Genomic DNA, 19,213 nt, shown 5'->3' with positions numbered 1-19,213 from the left:
TGCGACGGACGCAAAAGAACTGAGAGAATGGGATGGAGTCCTTACAGGAAGCAGGGTGTGAGGAGCTGTAGTCAAGGTAGCTGTGGGAGTCGGTAGGCTTGTAATGGATATTGGTGGACAGTCTATCACCAGAAATTGAGACAGAGAGGTCAAGGAAGGGAAGGGAAGTGTCAGAGATGGACCATGTGAGAATGATGGAGGGGTGGAGATTGGAAGCAAAATTAATAAATTTTTCCAGTTCCCGACGAGAGCATGAAGCAGCACCGAAGTAATCATCGATGTACCGGAGAAAGAGTTGTGGGAGGGGGCCGGAGTAGGACTGGAACAAGGAATGTTCCACATACCCCATAAAGAGACAGGCATAGCGGGGGCCCGTGCGGGTACCCATGGCCACACCTTTTATTTGGAGGAATTGAGAGGAGTTAAAGGAGAAATTAAAGGTAAAGGGGGCATCACTCAGTCTGGCACCAATGAGCCTGTCCTGCCACTCAGCACAAGTTCAGTTCAACCAGATCAATGATGGAAAGCAGGACAATGCTCTGAATGACTTTTTCTTCTTTTCAGTTTCCCTTTCACCCTGTAGAGGGCAAAACTGCACCATTCCTGAAGACGCTGCAATACCGGGTCGATGTGTGGAATGGACGGAGAAAGATCCTGTTCCATCTCCCTGCTCCAAAAATAAATTTAATATTTGGTCCCCAGATAAAGGACGTATCGGATATTAAACTGATAAGAACAGATTTTTTTTTGAAAAATATACTTTATTCATAAAATATCTGGAGGAACATTCCAAAACATTTCAAAATCACCATCACAAAACTACAATCAGATTCAACTTTTACACATTGATCACAAGGTGCATCGATACAATCAATGAATATTACAATCATTTCAATATGGTCAATGCAGACAATCAGACAAAAGTATTGGAGTTATCAACATACATCATGTTGCTCTCTGAGGTGCTTCAATATAATTAGTATTCACTGCAGACATTCATTTGGAGCTGTACAGCCCGAGGGGCTCTCAACATTTCCCAGTCCCTGGGTGCACTGTGGCAGAAAGGTCTTAGACAGCGACCCTTCCCCATTGCGCCTTTGCGGTGGCTGCCCCAAGCTTTAGTGCGTCCCTCAGCACGTAGTCCTGGACCTTGGAACGTGCCAGTCTGCAACACTCGGTCGGGGACAACTCTTTGCGCTGGAAGTCCAACAAGTTTCAGGCAGACCAAAGAGCGTCTATCACCGACGTCCAGACCTTCTTTGCAAAGGCACAACCACAAGGAGGTGAACAACGGTCTTGTCCCCACCACAGCCACCTCAAGGGGAACGTGCAGAGGGGGTGAGACTCCTGCCGTGTTGCGGATTCCCTCCCCAAATCTCATTTTGAGAGCACATCCACCATGTTTGTCCAGACTCTCCCATGTACTGTCATCAAAGCCCTTTGTAATGGAGGACAGGAAGGACTGGGACTCCGTACTGTCTGTGGGCTTCACGTCATACAATCCGACATAAAAGGATTTGCTGATCCTCAAAATGTCGGACTGCGATGACTTTACTGAGCCGTCTTCTTCCTTCAGGCTGCTGATCACAGAGCTCTCTCTGTGTACCTTTTGGAAGAAGAAACGTGAGCACGTCTCATCCTGCTCCACGGAGCGGACTCTGGAACGGAAGATGATCTTGGAGGCCTCCGAGGCAAAGAGCGAGGCTTGCTGGCTCTTCACCTATTGGAGTTCCTCCTTGACATCCACCCCCATCGACTGCAGCTGGAGCAGGTTTTTCTGGAGACAGGAAACGTTCCCCCAGCCTCTCCCTCTCTCTCTTGCCTTCTGAATACCTTTGAGGGTGAAAACCTCTTCATGTTACTAACAAAAACACATGAACATATGAATTAGCAACAGGAGTCGGCCTCTCAGCCCTTCAAGCCCACTTTGCCACTCAATAAGCTCCCGGCTGATCTGATCGTAACCTCATTTCCACATTACCCCCTACCCTCGATAACCTTTCACCCACTTACTTCTCAATAATTAAAAATATTCAACGATTCTGCTTCCATCGCCTGTTGAGGAAGAGAATTCCAAAGTCTCACGACCCTCTGAGAGAAAAGAATTTCCCCTCACCTCTGTCTTAAACAGTGGCCCCAAATACAAGATTCTCCCACAAGAGGAAACATCCTCTCCACATCCACCCTCTCAAGGCCCCTCAGCTTCTTGTATGTTTTAATCAGGTCGCCTCTTACTCTTCTGAACTACAGCAGATACAGGCCTAGCCTGTCCAATCCTTCCTCATAAGGCAATCCGCCCAATCCAGGTACTAGTTGGGTAAACCGTATCTGAATGGCTTCCAACGCATTGACATTCTTCCTCAAATAAGGAGACCAATAGTGTACACAGTGCTCCAGATGGGGTCACACCAATGCCCTGAATAACTGAAGCATCAGCTCTCTACTTTTCTATTCAACAGTGAGGCCCGAGTGCGCAGGCGCAACTGTTGCTGACGCCTTTCCAGTCAGCGGAAGGAGTTACAGTATTTTCAGTGGTAGCAATAGAATCAACATCAGTGCTGCCTCTATTAAATAGCTCAAGGAATGCTGCTTATGGAAAACAAAGAAAAGATTGCTTTCTATTATTCTGCCTGATTGCGTTGGTTGATCTTAGATTTTTCCTTTCTGATTGTGCAATTTAATTAACGGTAACTCGAAGCATAACCATACCAGTGCACTTTCAAACGCTATTTGGGCCCAATTTCCAGATGACAGTCGAACCGGAATTGTCCCGGCCTGTTTCTGTGCTGTAAACTTGTGTGCAGACGACTGAGATGATATTTACACCAGGGAATGGAAAGAAACATTAAAGAATTTCAAGACATCAGCAAAAAAAATGTCAATGTGAAAAGCTAAGACACTGATGTGAGGGGGGCAGTGAGACAACTGAAAACAAAGAGGACATGTCGCTAAAGTCTGAATTTAAAATAGAAAATTCTGGTCAAACAGGTTAGGGACAGTTGTAAAAAACAACACAGCTTCCCCCCCTCCCCCACCCACCCAGCCAAAAGCTGTTTACAGAATGTCTGTGAAAAGAGCTACGCAGAGATTTAAAGAGACACTCCATTCAGCTGACTAAAAGTATCTTCACTTACATCAGTATAGCTCCAAACTCACGATCCAGCTCCATTTACTCCTGTGCTTCACTTGCTGACTCTGTAGCCTCTCAAGCAGAAGGTTGTGGGTTCAAATCTCACTCCAGAGATTTGTGCACTTAATCCAAGCTGACAGTCCTGTTGGAGGAGATCGGAAATCAAGGCTTTAACAAGTAGCTGAAAAAGATCCCAGGTACGATTCAAGCTGGGGAATTCTCCCTGGTTTCCTGCTGAACATTTATTCTTCAACCAACATCAGTTAAAAGAGGTTATTTGTCATTATCCCGCTGTTGTATATGGGTCCTTGCTGGGTACAAAATAACTGCCACACTTACAACAGCAAAACACATTTCAACACTTCAAAAGTGCTTCATGGAGTAAAGTGTTTGGAATATTCAGTAATGAGCAGAAACAGAATATCTCTGTGATAATACACACAGAAAATGATGGAAATACACAGCAGGTTTTCAGCCTCTGTGTGGAGTAACAGAGTTAACGTTTCAGGTTGTGATGAAAGGTCATTCACCTGAAAAGTTCACTCAGTTTCTCTCTCCAAAGTGATCAAGGTAAGCATCAAGAGGTTTTTCATCCTCAAAGGCACCCAGAAAGCTAGAAAGGAACAGAGGGAAATGTCCCGACTCCAGAAAAACATGCAGAATCTGCTCTGGCTGCAGTCGATGGGGGTCGATGTCAAGGAGGAACTCCAAGAGGTGAAGAGCCAGCAAGCCTCGCTCTTTGCCTCGGAGGCCTCCAAGATCATCTTCTGTTCCAGGGACTAAGGCCCTTGAGTCCTTCGAGAAGAGTAAAACTCCTGGAAGCGACGGCTTGCTGGCGGAGTTGTATTCGGCTCTGTGGGACTTGATCGGCCCAGACCTGCTAGGAGTGTACGAGAGTATGCTCCTGGCCGGCAGTATGTCAGAATCCATGAGGAAAGGCATCATCACCCTCATCTACAAGCACAAGGGGGGAAGGGAGGAAATTAGAAATTGGTGACCCATTTCACTGTTGAATGTGGACTATAAGCTTCTGTCCAAGGTCATCGTCAATCGGGTCAAATCCGCTCTGGAATTGGTGATCCACCCTGACCAGACCTGCACTGTGCCGGGCAGGAAGATCTCTGACAGCCTGGCGCTGCTCAGGGATACGATTGCCTATGTACAGGACAGGGGTGTGGATACCTGCCTCATCAGCTTGGATCAGGAGAAGGCCTTTGACAGAATATCGCACACCTACATGGTGGATGTGCTCTCCAAAATGGGGTTTGGGGACGAAATTCGCAACTGGATCCAACTGCTCTACACTAACATCAGTAGCGCAGTCTCAATCAATGGGTGGGAAACAGATAGCTTTCCCATTAAATCTGGAGTCAGGCAGGGCTGTCCTCTCTCGCCTGTCCTGTTTGTGTGTTGCATAGAACCCTTTGCTGAGTCCATCAGGAAGGATCCGGGCATAAGAGGAGTGACGATCCCAGGCAGTGGAGGCACTCAGGTCAAAGCCTCCCTGTACATGGACGATGTCGCCGTCTTCTGCTCGGATCCACTGTCGGTGCGCAGACTGATCCACATCTGCGACCAGTTTGAACTAGCCTCGGGAGCCAAGGTAAATCGTGGGAAGAGCGAGGCCATGTTCTTTGGGAACTGGGCTGACCGATCCTTTGTCCCCTTCACCGTCAGGGCTGACGGCCTGAAGGTGCTGGGGATATGGTTCGGAGGGTCCGGGGCATGTGTTAGAAACTGGAAGGAATGAGTGGCAATGGTAATAAGAGCACTGGGCATGCACCCAAACCCATTCTTAGGAAGGATGAGTGCCCATGAGTAGCATGTTGGCATGGGTCAGTGTGGAGAACAGTTAGGGGCTGGCCATCCCCCATGGACCTCAGGGGTGTTACAGTCAGTGGCAGCTGCCAATGATGCCGAAGTTCGCCAAGGGGGTGAGCCCTGGCTGCATGGACTGAGTGCCTTGCGGGTCGAGTGCCACGAATCGGATGTGCCCTGCGAGATGGTCCTCAGCTGGGGTTGGACTGGCTGCAATGGCGCTGCAGGTAGAGAGTGGACTCACTGCTCCTCTATACTTTCAGGAGAAGACATCCCATAACAATATTGAGAGGTCACAGACTGGCGGGGAACCCCACACCTCCTCATCCTCACTCACTATAAGCAGAAGGCCTTGGAACTCGAGGGGCAGCAAGTACCTCGGTCAACCAGCCATGGTGAGGTTGGGGTATCAGACGAAGGTCAGAGTGCAGCGCACTGAGGTGAGAACTTCAGCTTGTGCAACCATTCTAGTGTAGCCTCTTCATTGATGTGCGCCTCGAACCTGGAGTCCCCATTGACAATCAAAAGACGAGGGCACCATGAAGCAGATCTCCGTTGTCTCACCAGGGTGCCTGGCATGTACAGTGAGAGTCTGATGACTTTCACTAACGACATGTTCATCTTCTCCCTTTTGGGTTCAGCAGCAGGCGCTCGCACTCAGGACCCTGAAGGGCCACCCCTGACCCCGGAAGATCACCATGTTCCCCACGCGCCTGCCTCACACCCGCTCTGTCAAGCAGGCACCAGCGCAGATACCAGCATTAGATGGCCGTCCAGTATCTCAGTGCACATTGGTGAGGGCACTTCACACTCGTTTGAGGTGCAGGCGGAGGCAGAGAGTGCCCAGGGTGCTGGCAGTCGGAGGACTGCTGGAGACCAGGACGATGCTCAGTCGAAGGCTGATGATGAGCCTCTGGAGTCGTCCATTAGGAAGCAGATGCTGGACGTCCAGCGGGGTGTGCGGGAGGATCTAGCGGAGATCTATGAGGGTATGTGCGCCATGGTCTCCGTTATGGAGGAGTCCATGCGGAGCATGACCACTGAGCGCACTGCCTCAGCCAAGGAGAGAGTGGTGACTGTCAGGGAGAGGCTGCCCCAGGGACAGGATCAGGGGTCCCTGGGGATACACTCGGACCTGCAAGCGCTCACACCGGCAATGACCTCAGGTGGTCAGTGTCCGTGTGTGAGATGGATGGGGTACCCAGTATACCAGCTAGGTGCCCGTCCATCAATGGTGAGCAGGGAGGTCCTGAGTGACCTCACGTTGGCGCACGAGCTGCCTGTTGTCTCTGCGGGCTCCTCTCAGGGCTCTACGGATGATGGCAGCAGCCCCTCTGCCCCTCTGCCAGTGACCGTGGCATCTGATGAGGCTGCGGCGACTGGGGAGATGGCAGCCATGGCACTGGCCGCTCCCTCCCAGGTGGGGACAGCACAGGCTCCACTGGCCAGAGGACGACCGCCAAGGTCACCCAGGCCAACAAGGCAGCAGAGTCAGCAGGCTGCCTCCAATGCCAGTGCCAGTGAGGGGGCAGCACCTAGACATAGCACCCACAAATGTAAATTTAAAGCACCTTAAGCACAAGATGGTCTTGTCACGGGTGATGTTTTGTTCCCCCATTTTGCTTTGAGTTTTTTAATGGTGTGACAAACAACACCGGTTAATGTTCAGTTCAGGAATCTGTCACCTGCAACATTAAATGACATTTGATTTTGTGTTATTGGCCTGAGTTTGCTTCATTTGTTCTGCAGGTGCAGCGTAGGCCAATATTTAATGATGCACCGAAATATCGCGAGAGTGCGCGTTGACGTTGGGACGCTCGGCTGATGTCAACATGTTTCATTTCAGGCTCGAGCGAATCGGACACGCGCCCGCCCACCAAGCCAAAAATTCTGCCCATTGAGTTCAGTCTTTAGCCTATTTTGGGCAGTGAAAGAAGTTGTTTTGGACAATGGAGCCCCAAATCCTGGAAAACCGTTCATACAAAAGCACCATTCACTTGCAAATACACCTCTCCACCACTCTCTCTCTCTCTCTCTCACTCCACTGCAGCTTTTACCTCACAACATTTTAAACCAGTTCTCTGCTGCCACTGCTGATACCGCTCTTAAAAGTACAGCAAGCTCCCAGCTCAAAGCTCATAGACTTTACACAGCTGCTGACAAGCGTCTAAATTCACGATCACACAATGGTTACGGTGCGTAAGCAGGCCAATCGGCCCATCGTGTCTGTACTGGCTCTCTGAATGAGCATCTCAATACCCAGTGCCATTCTCCTGCCCTCACCCAATAACCCTACAGATTGTTTCTTTTCATCTAATTATCTAATTCCCTCTTGAATGCTTTGATTGAACCACACTCTCAGTCAGTGCATTCCGGACCCTAGCCACTCACGGTGTGAAATCGGTTTCTCTTATGTCACTTCTGCTTCTTTGACCCGTTGCTTTAAATCTGTATCCCCTCATTTTCGATCATTTCACAAGTGGGGACAATTTCTCCCTATCTACTCTCTCCAGACCTCTCATGACTTTCAATACCTCTATCAACTCTCTTCTCAGCCTTCTTTTCTCTCAGGAAAACAGTCTCAACGTCTCCAATCTTACTCCGTAACTGATCTTCCACATCCCTCTTCGGCACTCTCTCCAATGCCTTCACATCCTCCCTAAAATGTGGTGCCCAGAACTGTACGCAGTACTCCAGCTGTGGTCTAACTCGTGTCTTATACAAGCCCCTATTAATAAAGCCTAGGATACTGAACGCTGTGTTAACTGCTCTCTCAACTTGTCCTGCCACCTTTAATGACTTATGCAAATACACACCCAGGTCCATCTGTGTCGACGCCCCCTTTATTTTGTGCTGTCTCTCTATGTTCTTCCTACCAAAATGCATCAGCTCATATTTCTCCACACTGAACTTCATCTGCCACATATCCGCCCATTCGACCAACTAGTCTGTGTCCTTTTCAAGTTCTCCACTGCCCTCTTCACGGTTCACAGTTGCTTCCAAGTTTTGTATCGTCTGCAAATTTTGAAAAATTTTCCTCTACTCTAAGGTCTAAACCATTCATATATATCAGGAAAAGCAAGGGTCCAATACTGACCCCTGGGGAACTCCACTACAAACCCGCCTCCAGCCCTAAAATCATCCATTAACTATTACTCTCTGTTTCTTGTCACTCAGTCAATTTTCTATCCACATTGCTACTGTCTGTTTTATTCCATGAGATATAACTTTTCTCACAAGTCTGTGTGGCACTGTATCAAATGCCTTTTGGAAGTCCATGTACACCACATCAACAGCATCACCTTCACCAACCCTCTCTGTTACCTCTTCAGAAAATTTCAGCAAGTTAGGGAAACGCCATTTTCCCTTAAGAAATCCATGCTGGCTCTTCTTAATTAACCCGCATTTGTCCCTGAATTTTCCGTGCCCGCTGGTGGTGGGCATGATAGGTGGCGCGATCGGTTTCACGATGGTGGGAAGGCAGGTTGTGATTGTCCGCTCAGCCCGCCAACGACAGGCCGCGTTTCCCACCATCGGTCATCGGGAACCTCATTGTAATACACCAGCATATCATTATCAGGCCATCCCGCCAGGCTCTTGCACCCCCGCTGGATCATCCGTCCACGTCAGCGGGAAAGCACGCTGACGTGTTTCACAACAGCACAGAGGTGACGTGCACTTGGCGGCTGCACTTTGGGTAAACTGGAGGTGAGTGAACAGCTCACTGGGGTTGCCTGTTGCTTTCCAGGCTTCAGGGGCACAGGGGGGGTCGGGGGTATGTGCTGCCCTGCCTCGGAGGCGACTTTTGTGGGTGAGGGGGAGTGGGGGGCAAGTGCAGCCTTGCCGTTGAGGTGACTGGTGGCTGAGGGTCATCGTTTGCTGTGCCCTTTACAACCTGGCGCTCCAACAGGGAGACGAGCTGGCTGAGGAGGAGCTGGAGGAGCTGCAGACCTCCTCCGATGAGGAGGACGCCGAAGGGGATGAGGCTGAGGAGGTCCTCGGAGGCGGCGATGACGGGGATGAGGACCTCGCACAGGCTAGACGAGGCAGGCACGCTCGGGAGGCCCTCATAGTTGCTAGATTTGTGGAGGATGATGATGACATGCAGTGAGGAGACACCATAGTCCCTCACATCACATTTGTGAACGTTTGGCTCCCGTCTGGCTTATGGCAGAATGTGAGAATGCTTCTGTCATGGAGACGCAGGGGAGGCCCTAATAGTCACTCAATTGCAGGAAGATGATGATGACCATGCACTGCGCACGCTCCATAAATCTTCACACAGCTTCTGAGAATGTTGCTCCAGCAACTGTGACATGAACGAGTCCTTTGCAGCCCCTGCCCTGAGCTTTAGTGCGTCCCTCAGCACATATTCCTAGACCTTGGAATGTGCCAGTCTGCAACAATCCGTCGGGGACAACTCTTTGCACTGGAAGACCAATAGGTTTCAGGCCAAAGAGCATCCTTCACCGAGTTGATGATCCCCCAGCTGCAGTTGATGTTTGTCTCAGTGTTTGTCCCTGGGAACAGCCCGTAGAGCACAGAGTCCTGTGTCACAGAACTGCTCGGCATGAACCTCGACAGAAACCACTGCATCTCTCTCCAGACCTTCTTTGCAAAGGCACAATCCACAAGGAGGTGAACAACGGTCTCTTCCCCACCACAGCCACCTCGAGGGCAACGTGCAGAGGGGGTGAGAATGCAGGCGTTTGGGAAGGATGTGACTTGGGGGAGGTTGTGACAAAGCGGTATTGTCACTGGACTAGTTATCCAGCGACTCAGCATAGTGCTCTGGGGAGCCGGGATCAAATCCCATCACGGTAAATGGTGGAATTTGAATTCAATAAAAATCTGGAATTATAATTCTAATGATGACCATGAAACCATTGTTGATTGTTGTAAAAACCCACCTGGTTCACTAATGTCCTTCAGGGAATGAAACCCGCTCTCCTTAGTGCTCTGGCCTACATGTCACGCCAGATCCACAGCAATGTGACTCTTAAATACCCTCTGAAATGGCCCAGCAAGACACTCATTGTATCAAACCGCTAAAATGTCAAAACAGAATGAAACCGGACTGACCACCCGGCATGGACCTAGACACCGGAAATGACAATGGCAATCTCAGCGCTGTCGACCTGGCAAAGTTCCCCTTAGTAACCTGCGGGGGCTGGTGCCAAGATTGGGATAGCTGCCTCACAGACGAGTCAAGCAACAATCTGACATGGTCATACTCTGAATCATAGCTTACAGGTAATGTCCCAGACACCAGCATCACCATCCCTGGTTATGTCCTGTCCCACTGGCAGGATTATACCCAGTAGAGGCAGTAGCACAGTGGTATACAGTCAGGATGGAGTTGGTCTGGGAGTTCTCAACATTGACTCTGGACTCTGAAGTCTTATGGCATCAGGTCAAACATGGACAAGGAAACCTCCTGCTGATTAGCACCTACCACCCCTCTCAGCTGAAGAATCAGTGTTCACCAATGTTCAGCACCACTTGGAAGAAGCACTGAGGGTGGCAAGGGTGCAGAATGTACTCTGGGTAGGAGACGGCAATGTCCATTTCGCCAAGAGTGGCTCGGTAGCACCACTACTGACCGAGCTGGCCGAGTCCTAAAGGACATAGCTGCTAGACTGGGTCTGTGGCAGGTGGTGAGGGAACCAACAAGAGGGGAAAGCATACTTGACCTCATCCTCACCAACCTACCTGCTGCAGAAGCATCTGTCCATGACAGTATCAGTAGGAGTGAGCACCACACGGTCCTTGTTGAGACAAAGTCCCATCTTCACATTGAGGATACCCTCTATTGTGTTGTGTAGCACTACCACTGTGCTAAATGGGATGGATTTCAAACAGACCTAGCAACTCAAGACTGCATCCATGAGGCTCTGTGGGCCATCAGCAGCAGTAGAATTGTACCCGAAACAATCTCTAACCTCATAAACCGGCAAGTTCCCTGCTCTGCCATTACCATCAAGCCAGGGGTTCAACCCAGGTTCATTGAAGAGTGCAGGGGGGCATGTCAGGAGCAGCTCCAGGCATACCTAAAAATGAGGTATCAACCTGGTGAAGCTACATCACAGGACGACTTGCGAGCCAAACAGCATAAGCAGCAAATGACAGACAGAGTCAAGTGACTGACCTTGATATCAAGACAGCATTTGACCAAGTGTGGAGCGGAGCACATCAGTGTAAAAGATAAGGCTGAAGCACTTGCAATAATCTTCAGCCAGAAATGCCGAGTGGATGATCCATCTCGACCTCCTTCTGAGGTCCTCAGCATCACAGATGCCAGTTTTCAGCCAAAGCGATTCACTCCACTTGATATCAAGAAATGGCTGAAGACACTGGATACTGCAAAGGCTATGGGCCCTGACAATATTGCGGTAATGGTACTGAAACTTGTGCTCCGGAACATGCCGTGCCCCTAGCCAAGCTGTTCTAGTACAGCTACCACACTGGCATCTACCCGTCAATGTGGAAAATTGCCCAGGTATGTCTTGTACAGACAAATCAGGGCAAACGCAACCCAGCCAGTTACCGCCCCATCACTCTACTCTCGTTCATCAGTAAAGTCATGGAAGGGGGTCATCAACTGCGCAATCAAGCGGCCATTGCTTAGCAATAACCTGCTCACTGACAGGTTTGGGTTTGGCCAGGGTCACTCAGCTCCTGGCCTCATTACAGCCTTGGTTCGAGCATGGACAAAAAAGCTGAACTCCTGAGGTGACGTGAGAGTGACTGACCTTGATATCAAGACAGCATTTGACCGAGTGTGGAATCAAGGAGCCCGATCAAATCTGGAGACGATGGGAAATGGGGGGAAGCTCTCCGCTGGTTGGAGTCATACCCAGCACTAGGGAAGATGGTTGTGGTTGTTGGAGGTCAATCATCTCAGTTCCAGGACAACAGTGCAGGAGTTCCTCAGGGTAGTATCCTCAGCTCAACCATCTTCAGCTGCTTCATCAATGACCTTCCGTCCATCAAAAGGTCAGAAGCGGGGACGTTCGCTGATGATTTCACAATGTTCAGGACCGTTCGTGTCTCCTCAGTTACTGAAGCAGCCCATGTCCAAATGCAGCAAGACCTGGACAATATCCAGGCTTGGGCTGACAAGTGGCTAGTAACATTTACGCCACATAAGTGCCAAGAAATTACCACCTCCAACAAGAGAGAATCTAACCATCACCCCTTGACATTCAATGGCATTGCCATCGCTGAATCACCCACTATCAATGTGCTGGGGGTTACCATTGACCAGAAAATGAACTGGACTACCATCTCAATACTGTGGCTGCAAGAGCAGGTCAGAGGCCAGAAATCCTGCGCCGAGTAACTCACCTTCTGACTCCCCAAAGTCTGTCCACTACCTACAAGGCATAAGTCAGGAGTGTGATGGAATACTCTCCAATTGCCTGGGTGAGTGCCGCTCCAACAACACTCCAGAAGTTTGACACCATCCAGGACAAAGCAGACCGCTTAATTGGCACCCCATCCACAAACATTCACTCCCAACACCACCAACGCACAGCGGCACCAGTGTGTACCTTCTGCTAGATGCACAGCAGGAACTCCCCAAAGTTTCTTAGGCAGCACCTTGCAAACCCACGACCACTACCATCTGAAGGACAAGGACAACGGACACATGGGAACACCCCCACCTACAGATTCCCCTCCAATCCACTCACCATCCTGGCTTGGAAATATGTCACCGTTCCTTCACTGTCGCTGGATCCAAATCCTGGAAGCGCTCCCTAACACAATGTGGGTGTATCCACAGCACATGGACTGCAGCGGTTCAAGAAGGCAGCTCAGCACCACCTTCTCAAGGGCAATTAGGAATGGGCAATAAATGCTGGTCTAGCCAGTGATACCCACGTCCTGTGTAAATGAATGAAAAAAGACTGGAAGAGCCTTTCTCACCACCGGCCAAGCCAAGTCTTGCTGGAAGCTGTGTAAAACCCCTCGGGCTGTATGTTTAACATGAAATGAATACTGTAATGTAACCTGTAACTCTAAGTGTAGTGAGGCACCCTGTATGGAATGAAACTGATGTGTTAAATTTGAACTGTTCTGGAATGTAGCTTTACACATTTTATGAAACAAAATGTACTTTTTCACAAGCTTAGAGATCAACAGCAAATCAAGTACAGTGACTGTTGTTTACTGGGCTGAGGGGAGGAGTCAAGGTGTTGGGCTTCTCTCTGTCCCTGATATCTGATCGATTCAGCAGCCTGGAATGTTTATTCAAATTCAGTGTGAGGAAAAGACCAGACTAGGAGCAGTGAGCGAACAGTGTAGCGGCATTTTAATTTCCGCATGGATGTTACTGATACAAGCCTTGATTGAAACAATCAAAGGTTAGCAGCCACTGCTGAGGACAGAAATACCGAGTGTTGATCTATCACGGAGCACTCACAAGAATTGACCAGCCCAGTGCATTGCCAGGAGGAACCTGAAAACTGTGCTAAGCACAAGAGACCAAGACAAATTCAATTGAAAAGAGGAAAGCTGAGATCTGGGAGAATTGAGCAGCAAAGACACTCAGGTAAGCATGCTAGTTTGAAGATCAAGTTCAAAATGTTGTGCAAGATGTATTTACAGCGCAGATAATTTTCACTTTCCTAGAACAAGCCTTTTCCTTTCTGCAAGTTGCTCAATCTGCACGGTTGTTCTTTTCTGCTGCCCCTTCCCACTCACCTTGCCTGTCGCACAGGGGCTTCATGAAATGATGGGGAGATGATTAAAAGTAAAGTGAGAGGAAATTGGTGCAACCTGGCAGATATTGTTCTGTGCTCACAAGTGATTTTGTTCCCAAGTTTGCCTTGCATTCAAATGCAGGTTGAGGTTGAAAAATTCCTAAAATGTTGTAGAAAATAACCTTGGAGAAGGACGGATAAACATTGTAAAAATGGAATCTCAAGTGATTGTGAAGGAAATAATGGTGTGACGGCAAAAGTTGATAATTTGTCTCATTGTATTGCACGGCCTCAATTGGGCTGAGCTGTGTCATGTTGCAGCTTCTGTAATTTTGAGATTGTTTTCCGAATGTCCGGCAGTAAAGCTTTTTTTAATAGTTTACTGTCGGCCCCACATGAAGCGTCTGGGTCCTGATTTGCACATGTAAGGGAGCCATCCACTCCAACAGGTCTTGTCTCGCTTTAGCTGTTGCCCCCATCCCCCACCAGGTTCCACCTCATGGCTAGGGGAGGGGTGCTGCTGAGGTGGGATTCTTTTGAAGAACCGAAACGTTTTTTGTGAAAAATATACTTTATTCATAAAATATCTGGAAGAACATTCCAAAATATTTCAAATTCACCATCACAAAAAGTACAGTCAGATTCAACTTTTACACATGGATCACCAGGTGCATCAATACGATCAATGAATATTACAATCATTTCAATCTGGTCATTACAGACAATCAGACAATGGGGTTGGAGTTATCAACATCCATCAAGTTGCTCTCTGAGGTGCTTCAATACAATTATAATACAATTAGCATTCAATGCATTCAATGCATTGTGAGCTGGACAGCCCGAGGGGCTCTGATTTAAAGCAACTGGCAGAAGAAGCAAAAACGATTTGAGAGAAAGCTTTTTCACACAGAGTGGCTAGGGTCCAGAACGCACTGACTGAGAGTGTGGTTCAATCAAAGCATTCAAGAGGGAATTAGATAATTAGTTGAAAAGAAACAATCTGTAGGGTTACTGGGAGAAGGTAGGAGAATGACACTCGGTATTGAGATGCTCATTCAGAGAGCCAGTACAGACACGATGGGCCGATTGGCCTGCTTATGCACCGTAACAATTGTGTGATCGTGAATTTAGACGCTTGTCAGCAGCTGTGTAAAGTCTATGAGCTTTGAGCTGGGAGCTTGCTGTACTTTTAAGAGCGGTATCAGCAGCGGCAGCAGAGAACTGGTTTAAAATGTTGTGAGGTAAAAGCTGCAGTGGAGTGAGGGAGAGAGAGAGAGAGAGAGAGTGTATTTGCAAGTGAATGGTGCTTTTGTTTGAACGGTTTTCCAGTATTTGGGGCTCCATTGTCCAAAACAACTTCTTTCACTGCCCAAATTAGGCTAAAGACTGAACTCAATGGGCAGAATTTTTCGCTTGGCGGGCGGGCGCGTGTCCCATTCACTCGAGCCTGAAATGACACATGTTGACATCAGCCGAGCGTCCCAACGTCAACGCGCACTCTCGCGATATTTCGGTGCATCATTAAACATTGGCCTACGCTGCACCTGCAGAACAAATGAAGCAAACTCAGGCCAATAACACAAAATCAAATGTCATTTAATGTTGCAGGTGACAGATCCCTGAACTGAACATTAATTACCGTTAATTAAATTGCACAATCAGAAAAGTAAAATCTAAAATAAACCAACGCAATCAGGCAGAATAATAGAAAGCAATCTTTTCTTTGTTTTCCATAAGCAGCGTTCCTTGAGCTATTTAATAGAGGCAGCACTGATGTTGATTCTATTGCTACCACTGAAAATACTGTAACTCCTTCCGCTGACTGGAAAGGCGTCAGCAACAGTTGCGCCTGCGCACTCGGGCCTCACTGTTGAATAGAAAAGTAGAGAGCTGATGCTTCAGTTATTCAGGGCATTGGTGTGACCCCATCTGGAGCACTGTGTACACTATTGGTCTCCTTATTTGAGGAAGAATGTCAATGCGTTGGAAGCCATTCAGATACGGTTTACCCAGCTAGTACCTGGATTGGGCGGATTGCCTTATGAGGAAGGATTGGACAGGCTAGGCCTGTATCTGCTGTAGTTCAGAAGAGTAAGGGGCGACTTGATTAAAACATACAAGAAGCTGAGGGGCCTTGAGAGGGTGGATGTGGAGAGGATGTTTCCTCTTGTGGGAGAATCTTGTATTTGGGGCCACTGTTTAAGACAGAGGTGAGGGGAAATTCTTTTCTCTCAGAGAGTCGTGAAACTTTGGAATTCTCTTCCTCAACAGGCGATGGAAGCAGAATCGTTGAATATTTTTAATTATTGAGAAGTAAGTGGGTGAAAGGTTATCGAGGGTAGGGGGTAATGTGGAAATGAGGTTACGATCAGATCAGCCGGGAGCTTATTGAGTGGCGAAGTGGGCTTGAAAGGCTGAGAGGCCGACTCCTGTTGCTAATTCATATGTTCATGTGTTTTTGTTAGTAACATGAAGAGGTTTTCACCCTCAAAGGTATTCAGAAGGCAAGAGAGAGAGGGAGAGGCTGGGGGAACGTTTCCCGTCTCCAGAAAAACCTGAACAAAAACAAAAATACCTGGAAAAACACAGCAGGTCTGACAGCATCTGCGGAGAGGGACACAGTTAATGTTTCGAGTCCGAATGACCCGTCAACAGAACTTCTCTGTTGAAGGGTCATTCGGACTTGAAACGTTAACTGTGTCCCTCTCCGCAGATGCTGCCAGAACTGCTGAGTTTTTCCGGTATTTTTGTTTTAGTTTTGGATATCCAGCGTCCGCAGTTTTTTGCTTTTATCCAGAAAAACCTGCTCCGGCTGCAGTCGATGGGGGTCGATATCAAGGAGGAACTCCAAGAGGTGAAGAGCCAGCAAGCCTCGCTCTTTGCCTCGGAGGCCTCTCAAGATGATCTTCCGGTCCAGAGTCCGCTCCGTGGAGCAGGATGAGACGTGCTCACGTTTCTTCTTCCAAAAGGTACACAGAGAGAGCTCTGTGATCAGCAGCCTGAAGGGAGAAGACAGCTCAGTAAAGTCATCGCAGTCCGACATTTTGAGGATCAGCAAATCCTTTTATGTCGGATTGTGTGATGTGATGCCCACAGACAGTACGGAGTCCCAGTCCTTCCTGTCCACCATTACAAAGGGCTTTGATAACAGTACATGGGAGAGTCTGGACAAACATGGTGGATGTGCTCTCCAAAATGGGATTTGGGGAGGGAATCCGCAACACGCCTGGAGTCTCACCCCCTCTGCATGTTGCCCTCGAGGTGGCTGTGGTGGGGACAAGATCGTTGTTCACATCCTTGTGGATTGTGCCTTTGCAAAGAAGGTCTGGAGAGAGATTTTTTTTGCAAAAATATACTTTATTCATAAAATATCTTCAATCACATTCCAAACCATTTCAAAAACACCATTACAAGGGTACAATCCAGGTTAAACTTTTACAAAATGTATCACCAGGTGCATCAGTACAAACAATATTACAATCATTTACAGCCTTTCATTTTGAACTGTACAGCCCGAGGGGCTCTAAACAGTTCCCAGTCTCTCGGTGCGCTGTAGCACAAAAGGTCTTAGACAGCGACCCTTCCCCATTGTGCCTTTGCGGCGGCTGCCCCAAGCTTTAGTGCGTCCCTCAGCACGTAGTCCTGGACTTTGGAATGTGCCAGTCTGCAACACTCAGTCGGGGACAACTCTTTGCGCTGGAAGACCAACAAGTTTCGGGCAGACCAAAGCGCGTCTTTCACCGAGTTGATGATCCTCCAGCTGCAGTTGATGTTCCTCTCGGTGTGTTCCCTGGGAACAGCCAGTAGAGCACAGAGTCCTGTGTCACAGAACTGATCGGGATGAACCTCGACAGAAACCACTGCATCTCTCTCCAGACCTTCTTTGCAAAGGCACAATCCATAAGGAGGTGAACAACGGTCTCGTGCCCAACACAGCCACCTCGAGGGCAACATGCAGAGGGGGTGAGACTCCTGGCGTGTAGGAAGGATCTGACCGGGAGGGCGTTTCTCACCACCAGCCAAGCTACGTCTTGGTGCTTGTTGGAAAGTTCTGGCGATGAGGCATTTTGCCAAATGACTTTCACAGTCTGCTGGGGAACCATCCGACAGGATTCTCCCTTTCTTTTTCCCGCAGGGCCTCTAAGACGATATGTGCCGACCACTGCCTGATGGACTTGTGGTCAAAGGTGTTTCTCTGCATACATTTTTCCACCAGGGACGGGTGGTACGGCACGGGCCAACTACTTGGAGCGTTCCGCGGCAGCGTGGCCAGACCCATCCTTCGCAACACTGAGGACAAGTAGAACCTCAACACATAGTTACACTTGGTGTTTGCGTACCAAGGGTCTACGCACAGCGTGATGCAGCCACACACAAAGGTGGCCATCAGTATGAGGGCGACGTTGGGCACGTTTTTTCCCCCTTTATCTAGAGGCTTGTACATCGCGTCCCTGCGGACACGATCCATTTTCGACCTCCAGATAAAGCGGAAGATGGCTCGAGTGATCGCCATCGCACAGGAGTCTGGAATGGGCCAGACCTGCGCCACGTACAGCAACAGCGAGAGTGCCTCGCACCTGATGACCAGGTTCTTACCCGCAAAGGAGAGGGAGCGTCGCTCCCACATGCCCAGTTTCCTTTTCACCATAGCCACTCGCTCCTTCCAGTTTCTAACGCATGCCCTGGTCCCTCCGAACCATATCCCCAGCACCTTCAGGCCGTCAGCCCTGACAGTGAAGGGGACAAAGGATCGGTCAGCCCAGTTCCCAAAGAACATGGCCTCGCTCTTCCCACGATTTACCTTGGCTCCCGAGGCCAGTTCGAACTGGTCGCAGATGTGGATCAGTCTGCGCACCGACAGCGGATCCGAACAGAAGACGGCGACGTCGTCCATGTACAGGGAGGCTTTTACCTGAGTGCCTCCACTGCCTGGGATCGTCACTCCTCTTATGCCCGGATCCTTCCTGATGGACTCGGCAAAGGGTTCTATGCAACACACGAAAAGAACAGGCGAGAGAGGACAGCCCTGCCTGACTCCAGATTTAATCGGAAAGCTATCTGTTTCCCACCCATTGATTGAGACTGCGCTACTGATGTTAGTGTAGAGCAGTTGGATCCAATTTCGAATTCCCTCCCCAAACCCAATTTTGGAGAGCACATCCCCCATGTAGGTGTGCGATATTCTGTCAAAGGCCTTCTCCTGATCCCAGCTGATGAGGCAGGTATCCACACCCCTGTCCTGTACATAGGCAATCGTATCCCTGAGCAGCGCCAGGCTGTCAGAGATCTTCCTGCCTGGCACAGAGCAGGTCTGGTCAGGGTGAATCACCAATTCCAGAGCGGATTTGACCCGATTGGCGATGACCTTGGACAGAATCTTATAGTCCACATTCAACAGTGAAATGGGTCGCCAATTTCTAATTTCCTCCCTTCCCCCCTTGTGCTTGTAGATGAGGGTGATGATGCCTTTCCTCATGGATTCTGACATACTACCGGCCAGGAGCATACTCTCGTACACTCCTAGCAGGTCTGGGCCGATCAAGTCCCACAGAGCCGAATA

General features: G+C 49.1%; 1 pseudogene; it reads right to left on the bottom strand.

Annotated features, from left to right (window-relative positions):
* Positions 1-587: 587 nt before the first annotated feature.
* On the bottom strand, positions 588-758 carry LOC144669862 (U2 spliceosomal RNA; annotated as a pseudogene).
* Positions 759-19,213: the final 18,455 nt, after the last annotated feature.

This window comes from Cetorhinus maximus, chromosome 29 (genome assembly GCF_964194155.1).
Source record: "Cetorhinus maximus chromosome 29, sCetMax3.hap1.1, whole genome shotgun sequence".
Classification (NCBI taxonomy): domain Eukaryota; kingdom Metazoa; phylum Chordata; class Chondrichthyes; order Lamniformes; family Cetorhinidae; genus Cetorhinus; species Cetorhinus maximus.
Note: the sequence above shows the minus strand (reverse complement) of the source record. Positions and strands in the feature narration are given on the sequence as shown.